This window comes from Triticum urartu, chromosome 7 (assembly GCF_003073215.2).
Source record: "Triticum urartu cultivar G1812 chromosome 7, Tu2.1, whole genome shotgun sequence".
Classification (NCBI taxonomy): domain Eukaryota; kingdom Viridiplantae; phylum Streptophyta; class Magnoliopsida; order Poales; family Poaceae; genus Triticum; species Triticum urartu.
Window position 1 is genome coordinate 323,964,420 of NC_053028.1, and position 14,335 is coordinate 323,978,754.

Consider the following 14,335-nt stretch of genomic DNA (forward strand, 5'->3'; position numbering starts at 1 on the left):
ACATTTTCTTGGACCCTTTTGGAGCAATTTTTATCTGGGTCATTTCCAGAAATGATTTCTGAGGGTTTTACAAATCCCCATTTCAAATTTAAATGAAATTTAAACATGATGCACACATGACTAGCTAGCCTAGGTCATACCAGAACTTGGGATGTGACAGCAACCAACGCGATAAAGGGGTTGTCAATCCATTCACGGTCACCTACGAGAGTGAGATCTGATAGATATGATAAGATAATATTTTTGGTATTTTTATGATAAAGAGAAATAAAGATGCAAGTAAGATAAATGGCAAAGGAAATAACTAAGTATTGGAAGATCAATATGATGGAAAATAGACCCGGGGGCCATAGGTTTCACTAGAGGCTTCTCTTGAGAGCATAAGTATTACGGTGGGTGAACAAATTACTATTGAGCAATTGACAGAATTGAGCATAGTTATGAGAATATCTAGGTATGATCATGTATATAAGCATCACGTCCGAGACAAGTAGACCAACTCCTGCCTGCATCTACTACTATTACTCCACACATCAACCGCTATCCAGCATGCATCTAGAGTATTAAGTTCAAGAGAACAGAGTAACGCTTTAAGCAAGATGACATGATGTAGAGGGATAAACTCATGCAGTATGATATAAACCCCATCTTGTTATCCTCGATGGCAACAATACAATACGTGCCTTGCTGCCCTTACTGTCACTGGGAAAGGACACCGCAAGATTGAACCCACAGCCAAGCACTTCTCCCATTGCAAGAAAAATCAATCTAGTAGGCCAAACCAAACTGATAATTCGAAGAGACTTGCAAAGATAACCAATCATACATAAAAGAATTCAGAGAAGATTCAAATATTGTTCTTAGATAAACTTGATCATAAACCCACAATTCATCAATCTCAACAAACACACCGCAAAAGAAGATTACATCAAATAGATCTCCACAAGAGAGGGGGAGAACTTTGTATTGATATCCAAAAAGAGAGAAGAAGCCATCTAGCTAATAGCTATGGACCCGTAGGTCTGAAGTAAACTACTCACACTTCATCGGAGGGGCTATGGTGTTGATTTAGAAGCCCGTCGTGATTGATGCCCCCTCTGGCGGAGCTCCGGAAAAGGCCCTAAGATGGGATCTCTTGGATAAAGAAAGTTACGGCGGTGGAATTAGGTTTTTGGCTCCGTGTCTGGTAGTTTGGGGGTACATATGTATATATAGGAGGAAGGAGTACATAGGTGGAGCAACATGGACCCCACGAGGGTGGAGGGCGCGCCTGGGGGGGTAGGCGCGCCCCCCCTACCTCGTGCCTTCTTGGTTGATTGCTTGACGTAGGGTCCAAGTCCTCTGGATCATGTTCGTTCCGAAAATCACGTTCCCGAAGGTTTCATTCCGTTTGGACTCTGTTTGATATTCTTTTTCTACGAAACCCTAAAATAGGCAAAAAAACAGCAATTCTGGGCTGGGCCTCCGGTTAATAGGTTAGTCCCAATAATAATATAAAAGTGTATAATAAAGCCCAATAATGTCCAAAACAGGATATAATATAGCATAGAACAATAAAAAAATTATAGATACGTTGGAGACGTATCAGCCACCTTCTAGCGCAACCTGCGGAGCATCTTGGCAGGTCAGGAGGCCAGGCATCACGCAGTCCTGGCAGAGATGGAGGCAGTCGTCGGGAGGCCACCAGAGCCTCTAGAGCCTCTAGAGGCTCTGGGCCTCGACGGCTCGTGAGGAGCGACTTCTTCTCTACATGTCTTCGGCTACCCCAACACTCTCTCGACAACCAAACCAGGTGACATTTTTTCAAGTTCATTCAGCTGGGAGCGCCCCCTAGGCTGCATCATTCCCAGGCCACGTGGGTCAGTCCCTGTGGCATGTATCCGCTTGCACCTTTATTCCGACTTGCTGGGGGCGCCCCTCGGGCTGCATCATCTCCAGGCCGCTCAGGTCCGACCAAGTGGCTTGTATCGTTCTCGCATTTACCTAAGCTAGTTTGCTTCTCATGCATAATCCATCTATGGTTATCACCTGCTTGATTGTCACCCACCATGGGAGTCGCGCGCCGATCGTGTTTCTTCAGGATCCTTCGCATAAGAAGGCTAGGCACGGCGTCTGTGCTCGGGCCCGTCCCTGCAGCGTCGATAAATCCAACGGCTGAGCTCTGTCTGGCGGGCCAGCCCTGTTCATGTCACCTCCTGGGGTCGTTGGTGCTTGGCCTTCTCGTGCGATAACCTCAGGAAAGTCATTCGGCGCAGGTTGTCTAACCATCTCGCAGGAACACCACAGCCATCGAGAACCAAGACCAGGCGCAACCCGCCTTGAGGTAGGGTCTCGTGAGTCCCGCGCTAGCTCACGAGTGCCCAGACACTCCTCGTCTAGCCCTGCCGTGCAAGCAACCTGTCAGGGCGGGGCTGTACACGCCCCGGGGGCTCTCCACAGTAGGGAATCCCCTCCCACGTACCAGTGGTGAACCAGCAATCACCATGGCGATCTGTGCCCTTCCTCGCGCCAACTTGCAGGGACTTCCTGAGGACTACAGCGGGCGGTACTGCGGACTCTCTCTCTCTTCTCCCATGCGATTCGCTTGCGCGTTAAAAGGGGGCTCCTGAGCATCGCGACTCAAGACCTCTTACTGGCTCTCCAACCCTCACCCCCTGGCCTTGACCACGGCATCACGACCTGGCATACCAGCGGCGGCTGAGTTCGCTCGAGGGCCTGGACCTGAGGATGCAGAGCACTCGGGAGAGCATGGAGAAGAGGGGGAGGTTCGCACGGGCCTAACCTAGCTACCCGACAGTGGTCGATGCACAAGTCTGGCACAACACGAGGAACTAGCCCCGAAATACCAAGATAAGTCTTGTACCTGGACCGACCCAACGCTACGGCATAAGATCCTCGCCTTTCGTTGCCCTGCTATGGAAACGTCGCCTCCCTTTCCCATCCTCAGGTAGCTGCTTGCGTGCTAAAGGGGACCTCTTGAGCATCGCGCCTAAGGAGCTCTTACTGGACCTCGGGCCGCTCACCTCCTGGCCTTGACTACGGCATCGCGACCTGGCATACCAGTGATGGCTGCAGCCTACCTGGGGACCGGGACCTATCGGCGTAGAGCACCAAGCTGCCGCGGGGTTGGAAAGGGGAGACCGAGCCTTAGTAGGACACGCGTTCGCAAGTTTTATCAATAAAGATAATATCGATAAAAGACATTACAGACGCTTTACACACACCCGCGGGGTCTGTTTCGATTCCTCGCAGGGAACAAAGGGAAGGGAATTCCTAGGAGCTCTATCTACGCACGCCGGACATCGCTGACGCCATCATCAACAGTGTGCCACAGGAGGCCAGCGCCAACCCCATCCAGATCAACGACGACGGCGGCCGGACGCAGCAGCCTTGCTCCGGGCCCAGCAGGAGCTCGGGGGCACGTAGCTGTCGTCGCTTGTCTCTGGAGTCTCGGTGAGCTCAGGAGAGTCGCTGGACCACCAGGAGTCATCACTGTCACTGGAGGATCTGTGGGCGAGACCAGCTGCAGGCCCGGCGCCAGCTGATGCGCCGTCCTGGCAACCCCCTTCAGGGCAACACTCCAAGCGGTGGCCTTCCTCGTCGAAGACCTTGAAGAACAACATGGGGGCACCATCGTACTCAAAGTGGATGGCGAGGGCACCTTCCGCACGACAGACTCGAGCGACCTCGCCCCAGCCTCGAGTCATGAAGATCCTCCCGGAGGAGACGGCTTCAACCTCCGCTCCAGTCGCCGGGGCGTCGCGGTCGGCTTGGTGCAGCCAAAGCTCGAGAGGGCCCCTCTGTGGCATCTCGACGGTGAAGAACAGTGGGAAGCGAATCCAAGTGCTTGGAGGCATCGCCGCCCACAGCACAAACTCGCGCGAGGAGTCCATGGCATGGACCCCTGGGGCGACGGCGTGCGCCACCGTGGCGCGGCGACCATGGCCCTGGCGCCAGAGAAGGCACTCGGCGCCCCTCCCTCTGGAGCCCTCGGCTTGGGCGTACAAGGGTGTAACACCCACGATGCGGCTATATCTCCCACGTGTGGGAGCACGACTTAGAGGCATAACTGCATGGTAGGCATGTCGCAAGAGGGGTAATCTTTACACATCCCATGTACTGAATAAGAAAGGCATAAAGAGTTGGCTTACAATAGCCACTTCACAGAATACATAAAATATATCATACATCATCTAGAATACAATCAAGGTCCGACTACGGAACCAAAACAAAGAAAGACAACCCCAAATGCTAGATCACCGATCGCCTCAATTGGGCTCCTCTACTGATCATCCAGAAAAGAAACATAGTAATGACTCGAATCCTCATCGAACTCCCACTTGAGTTTGGTAGCGTCCCCTGCACTGGCATCATCGGCACCTGCATCTGTTTGGAAGTATCTGTGAGTCACGGGGACTCAGCAATCTCACACCCTCGCGATCAAGACTATTTAAGCTTAAAGGTAGGAAAAGGGGTAGTGAGGTGGAGCTGCAGCAAGCACTAGCATATATGGTGGCTAACTTACGCAAAAGAGAGCGAGAAGAGAAGCAAAGCACGATCGAGAAGCTAATAATGATAAAGAAGTGATCCTGAAGCTACTTACCTTCAAGCATAACACGAGACCGTGTTCTCTTCCCGGACTCCGCCGAAAAGAGACCATCACGGCTACACACGCGGTTGATTCATTTTAAATTAAGTGAACTGACAAGTTCTCTACAACCGGATATTAACAGATTTCCATCTTCCCATAACCATGGGCACGGCTTTCGAAAGTTCAAACCCTGCAGGGGTGTCCCAACTTAGCCCATCACAAGATCTCACGGTCAACGAAGGATATTCCTTCTCCTAGGAAGACCCGATCAGACTCGGAATCCCGGTTACAAGACATTTCGACAATGGTAAAACAAGACCAGCAAAGCCTCCCGAATGTGCCAACAAATCCCGATAGGAGCTGCACATATCTCATTCTCAGGGCACACCGGATGAGCCAGGCGACGGGTTGGCATAGACCCTGGTTGCCCAGGGGGCGCCAGACATCGCTCAGGTTGGACCAACACTTAGAGAAGTACTGGCCCGGGGGTTAAAAATAAAGATGACCCTTGAGTCCACGAAACCCAAGGGAAAAAGGCTCAGGTGGAAAATGGTAAAACCAAGGTTGGGCCTCGCTGGAGGAGTTTTATTCAAGGCGAACTATCAGGGGGTTCCCATAACACCCAACCGCGAAGGAACGCAAAATCAAGGAACATAACACCAGTATGACGGAAACTAGGGCGGCAAGAGTGGAACAAAACACCAGGCATAAGGCCGAGCCTTCCACCCTTTACCAAGTATATGGGTGCATTAAATTAAACAAGATATAATAATAATGATATCCCAACAATAACCATGTTCCAACATGGAACAAACTTCATCTTCACCTGCAACTAGCAACGCTATAAGAGGGGCTGAGCAAAGCGGTAACATAGCCAAACAACAGTTTGCTAGGAAAGGTGGGTTAGAGGCTTGACATGGCAATATGGGAGGCATGATATAGCAAGTGGTAGGTATCGCAGCATAGCAATAGAGCGAACAACTAGCAAGCAAAGATAGAAGTGATTTCTAGGGTATGGTCATCTTGCCTGCAAAGTTATCAGAGTTGACGAACGCTTGATCCTCGTAAGCATACTCAAAAGGTTCCTCGGTCACATACTCATCTCCCGGCTCAACCCAAAGCAAGAACACAAGCAAAGTACCAACAATCAATCACGGTGCAATGCGCAAGCAACATGATGCAAAACATGGCATGATATGCGAGATGTGATGTGCAATGCATATGCGTGCTCCAGAAGGAAAAGATTGATCAAAGCATCAACTTGGCAAACCAAGTGTGCCGCTGGAAAGATGAGATGATTTCGGTCGAAATCGATATAAAGTTCACCGGAATCGGATGCACGGTTTGCAAATGGCAAGCAAAACAATAATGGCACAATTCTGCGATTAAAAGCACGATGCCATCTAGAATGCAACAAGAAACTAAGCTATTGCACTCCAACATAACAACAAAGCACATGGCAGTGATCTACTCAAGATGCTTGACAAATGATGAACACTGAGCTACGGCTAAATCACACAAGAGCAGGTTCAAACAAACATGGCAAAAGTGCAAAAGATATCAGCTTCACAGAGTTAGTGAAATATACTAACATGCCAGGAATAACATCAGGAAGCAATGTTTAGAGCAAGCAAACAACATGCTACATGAACATATCATAGAAAAAAAAGTCATGGCATGAATCTACTCGAAGCATATAACAAAAGTCCCTTACTGATCCTGAGCCAAAAAGGCATAGAAGATATGATAGCACCCATGTAAACATAGCAAGTTCCGTTAACAGATTCAGACTTAGCAGAAAACTGAGCATGGCATAAATAGAATTATGAAGGCATCTTTGCAAGCTCGATTCACTCACCACAAGGAATTGCATGACAAGATAAGCATACTTCCAGCAAGAAGACATGATCATAAGGCTAACAAGGGCAAGAACAAGATTATAGCATGCTTGGATCAACTACAACAACCATGGCAAAATTGATTAACATGTAAACAATCTGCCAGGAACATTTTATGGCAAAAGTAGAGGAAGACTAATACATGCTAGGGTACTCCATAATTGCAAACAGGGGCATGGATGGATAGAGCACAACCATATGTCCAAATCATACTTACTTAAGATACTCAAAACAAGCATGGATCTCACTGTAGCATCATGGATACATGGCATAAAAAATAACAGCAGAGCAAGGACTTGGCAAAATCCAAAGTCACTGAAACCAGCAATATCACGAAGGCTATTTTGCATGCTTGTGCTAGTCACCACAATGATCACAAAAATACATGTCAAGCACCTCTGTAAATATGGCATGGCATAGACCAAAACACATGTAGAGCTCATGCCCATATGCAGCACACAACAAATGTAGCAAAAATGACAAATCCTCATACTCTGATAAGAATCAGCACCTAACAATTTATAGCACTCTTGCATCAGTGATTTGGGAATCAAGATGGACTGAAACAAGCATGTCACAATGGAACAAAATGAAGAGCACATAAAGATGAACATTTTGATATATCATGTATGCAAAACGGATCTACGGATGAGGAGTTATGGCATGTTGAACAGGGCTCCAGAGAGTAAATATTTTAGGACTTGGTGAAAAGAACGGGGTCAACCTCCGGTCCAAATCTAGGGTTTACTTGCACGAGGATCGAGGTTCGTCGGTGGCTGGGCAGGCGTGCGCGGCGGCGAACGCTAGCGGGCGGAGGCGACTACCGCAGGCTCGCGCGGGCCCGCGACGGGCCTGGCGGGCCGTGGCGGCGGAGGCGACAGGTGGTGAGGCCTGATTGGCCGCAGGCGGCGGCGGACCCTGTACGGCGAGGCCGGACGTGTCCGGTGGCGGCGGGAGGAGCTAGACTAGGGTTTGGACCTGAAAAATTCGGAGGGGATCACATATATATAGGTAGGAGGAGGTAGGAGTGTCCAAATGGGCTGTAGTTTTCGGCCACGCGGTCGTGATCCGATGACGGGGGACATGGGAGTTGTTTGGAAGGGGTATTGGGCCGTTTTGGAGGGGTGTTGGGCTGCAACACACACGAGGCCTTTACGGTTCCTCGGTTAACCGTTGGAGCATCAAACGGACTCCAAATGGCATGAAATTTGACAGGCGGTCTACCGGTGGTGTACCAAGGCCACTTGGCAAATCTCGGTCCATTCCGAGAACGTTTAACACCCTCTCATGAAAAGAGACAAAAGGGGACGCCGGTGCACGTAGGAGTGTCGGATTGCAAAACAGACAACGGGGAAAATGCTCGGATGCATGAGACAAACATGTATGCAAATGAGATGCACATGATGACATGATATAAAATGCATGACATGAACAAAATGCAAAACGTATACAAACCCAACCACGTAGGAAACTCATAACTTAGAGCCGAAAATGGCAAGAGTTGGAGTACAAATATGGCAAGTTACATCTGGGGCGTTACAACACTCCACCACTACGAAAGGATCTCGTCCCGAGATCTAGGACTGAAAGAACTCTAGATATTCGGAACGAAGTTGGTCCTCGCGTTCCCATGTGGCTTCTCGGTCGGAATGGTGTGACCACTTCACTTTCAGGAGTTTGATAGACTTGTTGCGAGTCTTGCGCTCGGTTTCTTCAAGAATAGCAACGGGGTGATCATGATAAGACAGGTCTTCTTGGAGATCAATCTCTTTGAAGTTGATGGTGCGGTTAGGAGTCTTGAAGCACTTGCGAAGCTGTGACACATGAAACACGTCGTGCACTTTTGCGAAGTTGGACGGGAGCTCAAGTTGATATGCGAGATCGCCTCTTTTGCCAATGATCTTGAAAGGACCCACGTATCTAGGGGCAAGCTTCCCTTTGATACCGAAGCGACGATTACCTTTCATTGGAGAGACGCGGAGGTAGACATGGTCTCCGATCTCGAAAGCCAAGTCACGGTGCTTGCTATCATAGTAACTCTTCTGGCGCGATTGTGCGGCTTTGATATTTTCACGGATGACTTTACACATTTCTTCAGCTTCTGTGATTAAGTCATTGCCAAGAAGTTGGCATTCACTAGTCTCTGACCAATTAAGAGGAGTACAATACTTTCTGCCATAGAGAATCTCAAATGGGGCCTTGCCCGAACTCGCTTGGAAGCTGTTGTTGTAGGAGAACTCGGCATATGGAAGACAATCTTCCCACTTCATACGGAAGGAAATGACACAAGCCCTGAGCATATCTTCAAGGATTTGATTGACTCGCTCGACTTGTCCACTAGTTTGAGGATGGAAGGCTGTGCTGAAGCGAATGTTGGTGCCCATGGCCTTCTGAAAGGAGTCCCAGAACTTAGAAGTGAAGATGCTTCCACGATCTGAAGATATCAACTGCGGCATACCGTGCAAGGAGACAATCTTGAAGGTGTATAGCTCTGCCAACTGAGCTGCTATGATAGATTCTTTGATAGGAAGAAAATGAGCCACTTTTGTAAGCTTATCAATGAAAACAAAGATATCATCATTTCCACGTTTGGACTTGGGAAATCTAGTCACGAAGTCCATCTCAATATGGTCAAACTTCCATTCTGGAATAGCAAGAGGTTGGAGGAGACCAGCTAGTCGTTGGTGTTCTGCTTTCACTCTTCTGCAGACATCACATTCATTTACAAATGAGAAATTTCTCGCTTCATTCGAGTCCACCAATATGACTGCTTGAGGTCATGGTACATCTTCATACTACCAGGATGAATGGATAGAAGGGAATTGTGCGCCTCGTTCATAATGACTTTACGTAGATCACCCTTAGGAACCACAATTCGATCCTCGAAGAATAGAGTATCTTTGTCATCAAGGCGATAGCACTTGTACTTGGTTTGGCTCTTGGCAATCCCATTTTTCACCTTCTTCACCATGGCATCAAGAAGTTGTGCCTCACGAATCTGATCTTCCAAAGTAGGAGAGACTTGGAGGTTGGCAAGAAAGCCTTGAGGAACAACTTGGAGATTAAGTTTGCGGAAAGCTTCACAAAGATCTAGTTGGAAGGGCTTGAGAATTAAGCTGTTGCAGTAAACCTTCCTTCTCAAAGCATCTACAATGACATTGGCCTTGCCTGGAGTATATTCGATACTTGGATTGTACTCTTGAATCATTTCGACCCAACGGGTCTATCTGAGGTTGAGGTTGGGTTCAGTGAGGATGTACTTGAGGCTCTTATGATCAGTGAAGATGTCCACTTTCCTTCCCAACAAGAGATGTCTCCATGTTAGTAGAGCATGGACAACTGCCGCCAACTCGAGGTCGTCAGTGGGGTAATTCTTTTCGTTGGGATTCAACTGGCGAGAGGTATAAGCCACAACTTTCTTCTCTTGCATTAACACAGCACCAAGACCTTGCAGGGAGGCATCACAGAAAACTTTGAATGGTTTGGATTCATCAGGAGGAGTCAAAACAGGAGCTGTGACCAGCTTCTCTTTGAGGGTGTTGAAAGCGATGTCACATTCAGGCGTCCAGACATACTAGACATGCTTCTGGAGGAGGTTGGAAAGAGGCTTCGCGATCTTAGAGAAATTCTCCACGAATCTTCTACAATAGCTTGCGATCCCAAGAAACCTGCGGAGCTGCTTCACATTCTGAGGCGGTTCCCAATTCACAATTGCAGACACCTTCTCAGGATTAATAGCAATGCCCTTGGCGGAGATGATATGGCCAAGGTTGAGAACCTCATCAAGCCAGAACTCACACTTTGAAAACTTCGCATAGAATTGATGTTCTCTGAGTTTGTTGAGTACCAATCTCAAATGCTTGGCATGATCCTCCTTATTCTTAGAAAAGACCAAAATATCATCGAGATACACCAAGCCGAAATCATTTGTGTAAGGCTTGAAGATGACTTTCATCATGCGAGAGAACGTTGGAGGAGCATTGACAAGGCCGAAAGACATGACAGTATATTCATAAGAACCATAGCTTGTTCTGAATGTTGTCTTGGGGATATCTTGTTCACGAATGCGAATCTGATGATAACCCATATGGAGGTCAAGCTTGGAGAATACTTGGGCACCTTTAAGTTGCACGAATAGCTCATTGATGTTGGGAAGTGGGTACTTGTTCTTTATTGTTTTCTTGTTCAATGGTTGGTAGTCGACACAAAGTCGGTCTGTGCCATCCTTCTTCTGGAAAAAAAGAACATCACAACCCCATGGAGATGAACTCGGTCTGATCAGACCCAGACGCTCTTGTTCATCAAGCTGTTTCTTCAATTCCTTCAATTCCTTTGGTCCCAGCTTGTAAGGACGTTTGCAAGTAGGTTCCATGCCAGGTTCAAGATCGATGACGAATTCAACTGGCCGGTGAGGAGGCATTCCCGGAAGCTCTTCTAGAAAGACGTCTTGATATTCACAAACGACTGGAATCTGAGAGATGGCATTCAACTCGCCCTTCTCATTGAGAGAAAACAGCCGAATGGTTTCGTCACGAGCGGCATAGATGATCACATCCTCAGACAACGGTCTGGAGAAACAATAGACAACGGTCTCAGCAATACTTGAGTAACCAAATCATGCATAGCCACAAAAGGGCTTGAAATGAAAGAATGTGATGCACCAGTATCAAAAAGGACTTTTGCAGGAATATCATTAACAGGAAGGTTACCCATGATCACTTCTGAAGAGTCCTCTGCCTGAGCTGGGTTCATCATGTTGACCTTTGCAAACTTGGAATCATGCTTGACCACTGCATTCCTGGCAGATCTCACAGGAGGAGGAGGAGGCGGAAGGCGCCTTTGGTTGAAGCATTTGTTTGCATAGTGCCCTTTCTGCTGACACTTGTTGCAAGTAACCTCTGAGAGCGGATGGTGATAAGGAGCACTTGACCTTGGAGCATGAGACTGCGCTTTGTTCTGATAGCCTAGGTTGGGTGGGTGGGAAGATCCATTGCCACCTTTACTCTTCTGCTGATAAGGCTGGCGGAACGGAGGAGGAGGAGGCAACCAGAACTTTTGTTGCTTAGCTGCCACTTGAGTTGAAGAAGAAGATGGGAGTTGCATCCCTGACTCTCTTCTTAGATGCATCGCACTTGAGCTGAGCAGCCTCTTGCTTTAGTGCCATGTTGTAGAATTCATCATACTTGGTCGGCTCAAAAAGCACGAGAGCTAATTGCAGATCTTCTCTAAGGCCACCTCTGAATTGATAAATCATGCTCTTCTCATCAGGGACGTCTTGTTTAGCGAAGCGAGCAAGTTTCTGAAACTGGATGTTGTATTGGTAAACAGACATGCTGCCTTGCTTGAGATTGTGGAACTCCTCGTGCTTACTCTCAACAACACTTTGTGGAATGTGGTGAGCTTTGAAGTCTTGACAGAAATCACCCCAGGTAATCACACGACCTCCTCTGGAATCTTTGTATTGTTGATACCACTCAGCAGCTTGATCCTTGAGTTGAAACGAAGCAAACTTGACAAAGCCCTCAGGCCTGACATTGCTACACTCAAAATGTTTGCAGATATCCACGAGCCAGTCGTCGGCGTCTATGGCCTCGACACAGTTACTGAAGGACTTCGGCTAGTTTGCGAGGAACTGATTGAGGGTAGCAAACTGAAGTTGATTGTTGCCTTGGCCTTGATTTCCTTGGTTGCCTTGCCCTTGGTTGCGCTCTTGCAAGAGTTGCAAAAGCATCTGAGTGTTGGCATTGGTGGCTGCCATGACAGCTTGCCATGCCTCCGGAGGTGGAGGTGGTGGCGGAGGTTCCGGATTCTGACGTGTTGGAGGAGCCATCCTGAAGAGGTTGACATCCGTTAGCATCTTGAAAGACATATATTCAAGCTGAATCAATGGATCAAAATTGCAACATATAGCCTTAACATTCGAACAAGAATGAACGAATGAATTCCAAAGTAAATCATCACACTTCCATTAAGTTGAGAGGCCACTTAGATAAAGTTAGACGAATAAATCAACAAGGTACGGATATGAACAAATAATTGGTAAGGATTACCCAATCACAAACCAAATATCTACGGGAAGAAATACTAGAGCTACATGAATTCCCACCTACGAAACTCCCAGAACTTTCTGGTTATGCAATCAGGTGTTGGGGATACAGGGGAAGCATAATATCTCACCCAAAACTAGCAAATCCTACATCCAGCTGTATCCATCCTTCAACACATAACCAAGAAACCTTCGGAAATCATTTACCTCAACCTTCGAAAAGCATCCGTTATACGAGTTATGGCAATACTCCCGAACTCCCGCCCCAGTACTGGGTGACGTCGAGGTTATCTCACCAACAACTGCATAAAGGAGATTTTCGATGTCGGCGAACTCAGGTATTCCAGAACTGCAACGATAAAATTGTGACGACAACACCTCGGAGCTCAACTCCCTGGGACACTGCCACAACCCCTAAATGTCAGGAGGCACCAAGAACAATGTTCTTGTAACAAAACCATCGGAACAATTCCAAGATACCCGCGTGATCCTAAAAAAATTCATGAAATTTGAGGAGAGAAGAGTCAAAACTCTACGTCAGGAGGCCTCACCAGAGCGACGAAGGGACTGAGGAGTAAAAAGAATCCTACTCTCCGATATATATAATCCTAAGACTCAAAACATTTTCTTCTAGACTCAACAACGTCAGTGCTTCGATCAAGCAGGGGGCTCCTAAGTCGGGGAAGGCTCTGATTACCAACTTGTAACACCCACGATGTGGCTATATCTCCCATGTGTCGGAGCACGACTTAGAGGCATAACCACATGGTAGGCATGTCGCAAGAGGGGTAATCTTTACACATCCTATGTACTGAATAAGAAAGGGATAAAGAGTTGGCTTACAATCGCCACTTCAGGCAATACATAAAATATACCATACATCATCCAGAATACAATCAAGGTCCGACTACGGAACCAAAATAAAGAAAGACTGTAACACCCACGATGCGGCTATATCTCCCACGTGTCGAAGCATGACTTAGAGGCATAACCGCATTGAAAGCAATGTCGCAAGTGAGGTAATCTTCACACAACCCATGTAATAAATAAGGGAAAGAGATACATAGTTGGCTTACACTCGCCACGTCACACAAATAGCATAAATATCATTACATTCATCCAGTTACACTCACGGTCCGACTACGGAACCAAAATAAAGAACAACCCCAAATGCGACAAAGTCCTCGATCGCCCCAACTGGGCACCACTACTGATCGTCTGGAAAGGAAACGTAGTATCATCCTGAGTCCTCATCGAACTCCCACTTGATCTCATTCGAATCACCTGGAGCGGTATCATCGGTCCCTGCATCTGGTTTTGGAAGTAATCTGTGAGTCACGGGGACTTAGCAATCTCACACCCTCGCGATCAAGACTATTTAAGCTTATAGGAAGGGTAAAAGTATGAGGTGGAGCTGCAGCAAGCGACTAGCATATATGGTGGCTAACATACGCAAATGAGAGCGAGAAGAGAGGGAAAAGGCACGGTCGAGAAACTAAGATCAAGAAGTGATCCTAGAACAACCTACGATCAAGCATAACTCGAGACCGTGTTCTCTTCCCGGACTCCGCCGAAAAGAGACCATCACGGCCACACACTCTGTTGATTCATTTTAATTAAGTTAAGATTAAGGTTTTCTACAACCGGACATTAACAAATTCCTATCTGCCCATAACCACGGGCACGACTTTCGAAAGTTCAAATCCCTACAAGGGAGTCCCAACTTAGACCATCACAAGCTCTCACGGTCAACGAAGGATATTCCTTCTCCCAAGACAATCCGATCAGACTCGGAATCCC